Raw genomic sequence first — 6,242 nt, forward strand, 5'->3', positions numbered from 1 at the left:
GACTGGCAATCAGTAACTAGTGGTGTTCCGCAGGGCTCAGTGCTGGGTCCCCAACTCTTTACAATCTATATGAACGATTTGGAGGAGGGGACCGAGTGTAACATATCAAAGTTTGCAGATGATACTAAGATGGAGGGAAAGTAGTGAGTGAGGAGGACATAAAAAACCTGCAAGGGGACATCGACAGGCTAAGTAAGTGGGCAGAGATTTGGCAGATGGAATACAATACTGGAAAGTGTGAGGTTATGCACTTTGGCAGGAAAAATCGTAGAGCAAGTTATTATCTTAATGGCAAGAAACTGGAAAGTACTGAAGTACAAAGGGATCTGGGGTCCTGGTGCACGAAACTCAAAAGGTTAGTATGCAGGTGCAGCAAGTGATTAAGAAGGCCAATGGAATGTTGGCTTTCATTGCTAGGGGGATAGAATATAAAAATAGGGAGGTATTGCTTCAGCTGTACAAGGTATTGGTGAGACCGCACCTGGAATACTGCATACAGTTTTAGTGTCCATACTTAAGAAAGGACATACTTGCTCTCGAGTCAGTACAAAGAAGGTTCACTCGGTTAATCCCGGGGATGAGGGGATGGACATATGAGGAGAGGTTGAGTAGATTGGGACTCTACTCATTGGAGTTCAGAAGAATGAGAGGCGATCTTATTGAAACATATAAGATTGTGAAGGGGTTGGATCGGGTGGATGCGGGAAGATGTTCCTGATGATGGGTGAAACTAGAACTAGGGGCATAGTCTTAAAATAAGGGGCTGCTCTTTCAAAATTGAGATGAGGAGGAACTACTTCACTCAGAGGGTGGTAGGTCCATGGAATATGCTGCCCCAAAAAGCTGTAGAAGCTACATCATTACATAAATTTAAAACAGAAATAGACAGTTTCCTAGAAGTAAAGGGAATTAAGGGTTACGGGGAGCAGGCAGGAATTTGGACATGAGTCTAGGTTCGGATCGGTCATGGCCCTGTGGGTAGCGGAGCGGGCCCAGGGGCCGTGTAGCCTGATCCTGCTCCTATTTCGTGTGTCTAATTCTGTTAGATTCAGGAGATGGTTCTGTGAAAGTGGATTGGCGGTTAGGACCAGATCAGTCATGATCTTATTGAATGGCGGAGCAGGCTCGAGGGGCCGATTGGCCTACTCCTGCTCCTATTTCTTATGTTCTTATGTTCTTATGTTCTCTCCCTCTCCCCCTCCCCCCTCCCCTCCCCCCTCCCCCTCCCCCTCCCTCCGCACCCGCCCCTCCACTCCCCCTCCCCCTCCCCCTCCACCTCCCCCTCCCCCTACCCCTCCACACCAGCCCCCTCCTCCTCCTCTCCGCCCGCCACCTCCCCCTCCACTCCCCCCTCCCCTCCACACCCTCCCCCTCCCCTCCCCCTCACCCACCCCCTCCCCCTCCCCTCCCCTCCCTCCTCCCCTCCCCTCCCCCTCCCCTCCCCTCCCCCTCCCCCTCCCCTCCCTCCACACCCGCCCCCTCCCCTCCCCGTCCCCTCCCCCCTCACCCGCCCTTCCCTCTCCCCCGCCCCTCATCCTCCCCTCCCCCTCTCCCCCTCCCCCTCCCCTCCCCCTCCCCCTCCCCCTCTCCCCTCCCCCCTCCCCACCCCCCACACACTCCCCCCTCCCCTCCCCCCTCCCCTCCCCTCCCACCCCCTCCTCCCCCTCTCCTCTCCCCTCCCCCTCCCCACCCCCACACACACTCCCCCCCTCCCCCCTCCCCCTCCCCCTCCCCCACAACCTCCTCCCCTCTCCCCTCCCCCTCTCCCCTCCCCCCTCCCCCTCCCCCCTCCCCACCCCCCCACGCTCCCCATCCCCTCCCCCTCTGCCCCACTCTCCCCTTCCCCTCCCCACCCCCCACACACTCCCCCCTCCCCCTCCGCCACACCCTCCTCCCCCTCCCCTCACCTCTCCCCTTCCCTCCCCTGCAGACTCAGCAGGTGAGCCCCTCTGTCTGGGGCGGGGCCGATGGATGAAGCAGGTTGATCGTGTCTCACTCGATTCCCAATCCGTCACATTTCACAGATTAAATTCTGAACACACTCAGCTGCTCCCATCCTCTCACCAATGACACGGAGACTTGCCATCTCCACTGAGTTTTAATCAAAGCTCTGTGTTACAACTCAGGTTAATGTCCTGCTGCACTGCAATAAAGAAAGATTACACATCCACTTTATTAGTGGTGACTTTAGATGAGATTTCTGTATAAAATAAACAAGAATTTGTATTTCTCCAGCAACTTTCACAACATCCGGACCTCCCAAAGCACTTCACAGCCAATGAAGTACTTTTTGAAGTGTAGTCACTGTTGTAATGTGGGAAACGTGGCAGCCAATTTGTGCACAGCAGATAATCTGTTCTTATTGATGTTGGTTGAGGATATTGACCCCAGGACAAGCGATGTTTTATATTCACCTGAGAGCAGACGAGGCCTCGGTTTAACTTCTCATTCGAAAGACCCTCCAAACACTAAAGCTCCCTCTACATTGTCCCATCAAACACTCCCAGGGCAGGTACAGCACGGGTTAGATACAGAGTAAAGCTCCCTCTACACTGTCCCATCAAACACTCCCAGGGCAGGTACAGCACGGGTTAGATACAGAGTAAAGCACCCTCTACACTGTCCCATCAAACACTCCCAGGGCAGGTACAGCACGGGGTTAGATACAGAGTAAAGCTCCCTCTACACTGTCCCATCAAACACTCCCAGGGCAGGTACAGCACGGGTTAGATACAGAGTAAAGCTCCCTCTACACTGTCCCATCAGACACTCCCAGGGCAGGTACAGCACGGGTTAGATACAGAGTAAAGCTCCCTTTACACTGTCCCATCAAACACTCCCAGGGCAGGTACAGCACGGGTTAGATACAGAGTAAAGCTCCCTCTACACTGTCCCATCAAACACTCCCAGGGCAGGTACAGCATGGGTTAGATACAGAGTAAAGCTCCCTTTACACTGTCCCATCAAACACTCCCAGGGCAGGTACAGCACGGGTTAGATACAGAATAAATCTCCCTCTACACTGTCCCATCAAACACTCCCAGGGCAGGTACAGCATGGGTTAGATACAGAGTAAAGCTCCCTCTACACTGTCCCAGCAAACACTCCCAGGGCAGGTACAGCATGGGTTAGATACAGAGTAAAGCTCCCTTTACACTGTCCCATCAAACACTCCCAGGACAGGTACATCACGGGTTAGATACAGAGTAAAGCTACCTCTACACTGTCCCCATCAAACACTCCCGGGGCAGGTACAGCATGGGTTAGATACAGAGTAAAGCTCCCTCTACACTGCCTCATCAAACACTCCCAGGGCAGGTAGAGCATGGGTTAGGTACAGAGTAAAGCTACCTCTACACTGTCCCATCAAACACTCCCAGGGCAGGTACAGCATGGGTTAGATACAGAGTAAAGCTCCCTCTACACTGTCCCATCAAACACTCCCAGGGCAGGTACAGCACGGGTTAGATACAGAGTAAAGCTCCCTCTACACTGTCCCATCAAACACTCCCAGGGCAGGTACAGCACGGGTTAGATACAGAGTAAAGCTCCCTCTACACTGTCCCATCAAACACTCCCAGGGCAGGTACAGCACGGGTTAGATACAGAGTAAAGCTCCCTCTTCACTGTCCCATCAAACACTCCCAGGGCAGGTGCAGCACGGGTTAGATACAGAGTAAAGCTCCCTTTACATTGTCGCATCAAACACTCATTGGGCAGGTGCAGCACGAGTTAGATACAGAGTAAAGCTCCCTCTACGCTGTCCCGTCAATGCTGTACAACTCTGGTACCCAGATGATTGCCTCTACTGTACCAGTTTGATAGTTTTCCTTTCCTGCTCAGTTTACCCTGTGGTGTTTCTGAGTCTCACTGACAAATTATTGTGAACCTGGTCTATTTTGTTGTGTGTGGCTATGCTTAGTAACAACTGAGCTGAGACTGCACAAACTGCTTTTAATGAGAATTATGAAGCTGGGGTTGTTCCCCTTAGAGCAGAGATGGTTAAGGGGAGATTTATTCGAGGTGTTCAAAATCATGAGGGGTTCTGATCAATGTTCCACCTAATTTTTGCTGAGTGTGGGACCCTCTAAGGGGCTGAGCTGAAGTCCGAGCCCCTTTAGGGCTTCCCCGCATCAGGCGTATTCTTCAGACGTTCACTTTCAACTAAAGTTTGAGGTAGCTGAATCCTAAAGACGCTTAATTGGGTCTAAAGGTCTGGACCATCTCTCTCTAAAGGAAAGGAACAACCTGAAAATGTTACCATCCTCCAGATAGCACTTTTAATAAGTTTAGCTACACTGTAATGTTGCGGATATTATGAGGGTCCGGAAAACTCCCCCAGAATTCTGCAACTCCTCATCAAAGAGTGTACAGAGATTGAGTTTGTGACTTTGATACAGAAGTATTATGTGAGACAATTCTAAAAATATATAGATTTAATTAAAGAACCGACATATAATTTACAGTTTGTGAGTCAATCGCAACATTAACAGTGCCAAAAAAAGAAAGCTTACAATTCTATTATCAGTGAACCTACTCTCAAATCTTAACTTCGCTACAGTTTTACAGTTCTTAGTTTTCTACAGGATATCCACCAAAATCAAATACAGTACCTTTGATCCCGAGGCACAAAGAGTTGGAGACTTACAGAGCCGCCTCTGAAGTTGAGAATCGTTTTGCCCCTTTAAAGCAAGTCTACTATCCCATTTGAGAGTTCAATATTTATACCCTTTTCCAGTGGTATTTCCTTTAAGGTTTTCTGCTGATGTAAGCTAATTATCTTGTCATTTTTCTGCAGACCCCTGCAATTCTTACAGTTACCTCAGCGGGTAGCACTACAGTATCATGTCTCTCCTCTAGGTGTTCTAAGTTTATCATAAAAAATGGTGTAACAGCAGGTGCGCTTTACTTGGTATCATTTTTACAAAGGCAGATGTTTGTTACTTTTATGTGCTTCTTTACAAGGTATAAATTAGAACACCTTGTACAGGGTGAACTATTGTCTTGTTCCCAAAGATTCAGGCTGTCAGGAGCCTTTAACCTTCTGTTTCAATAAAGTTATTGATTCAGTGTCAACAACTATCTTATCCCAATAGCCAGAATGCGATCACAGCTTTTTCATCGTTCGGTTTCGAGATTTCCAGACCCAGTTTGTCATGTTTTAATAAGGCCAGAGTTCTTTCATAGAATGGTGTCTTTTTCTGAATCGGTTATATTGCTTATTCCTTCACAGAGCGGCCCATTCACAGTTCTACACAAGTACGAAATTTAACACTGAGAAAGCTGGTTCCAGCCTGTGCGGCCATGCAGTTTAGAGGGAACATTGGTTCTGATATAGATCAGGAAAAACTGTTCCAGTGGCAGGAGGGTCGGTAACCAGAGGACACAGATTTAAGGTGATTGGGAAATGAACAAGAGAGGGAGAGGAGGAGAAAAAAGATTTACGCAGCGAGTTGTTGTGATCTGGAACGCGCTGCCTGAAAGGGCGGTGGGAGCAGATTCAATAGTAACTTTCAAAAGGGAAATTGGATAAATAATTATAAAGGAAAACTTTGCATTGCTATGTGTAAAGCGCAGGGGAGTGGGACTAATTGGAGAGCTCTTTCAAAGAGCCGGCACAGGCACGATGGGTCCTCCTCTGTGCTGGACAATTCTAGGATTCTCTGAATTCTAATAGGCAGCTCAGAGAGGAAACCTAGATCTGGCTTGGATTTGCGCCCCGGTCCCAGAGGTGAAAGGTTAGTGTCTGACCAATGGCGCCACCCATTCTCCAAATTAACATATTTATTGATTGCAAACATGTTTTTAAATGCGTGTCTGATGATTAATAAATAATTTAATCTTTCTGTGGCTCAATTTTCCCCATTAGGGGAAGGTGAGACCTGTACAAGTCGGACGGGTTGCACCTGAACCAGAACAAGATCAACATCCTTGTGGGGAGGTTTGCTAGTGCTGTTGGGGGGTGGGGGGTTTAAACCAACTTGGCAGGGGGATGGGATACGGAGTGGAGCTGTAGTAGGGGGTGATGCACAGCCAAATATAGAGGAAAAAACAAGTCAGCCTGGAAGGCAGAGCAAATATGTAACGGCACAAGGGAGTAAATTCTGTAAAAGTATCCTCCGGACTCAAAGGAAAACCGTAAACAATGCATGCAGGGCAGAACTAGGCCAATATCCATTAATAATTACTATCCAAAAAAGAGCCACCAAATTTTGGAAACACCTAAAAATGAGCAACCCCCA

Source organism: Somniosus microcephalus, chromosome 6, assembly GCF_052327205.1.
Source record: "Somniosus microcephalus isolate GS21.2 chromosome 6, FLI_Smic_1.0, whole genome shotgun sequence".
NCBI classification, from domain to species: domain Eukaryota; kingdom Metazoa; phylum Chordata; class Chondrichthyes; order Squaliformes; family Somniosidae; genus Somniosus; species Somniosus microcephalus.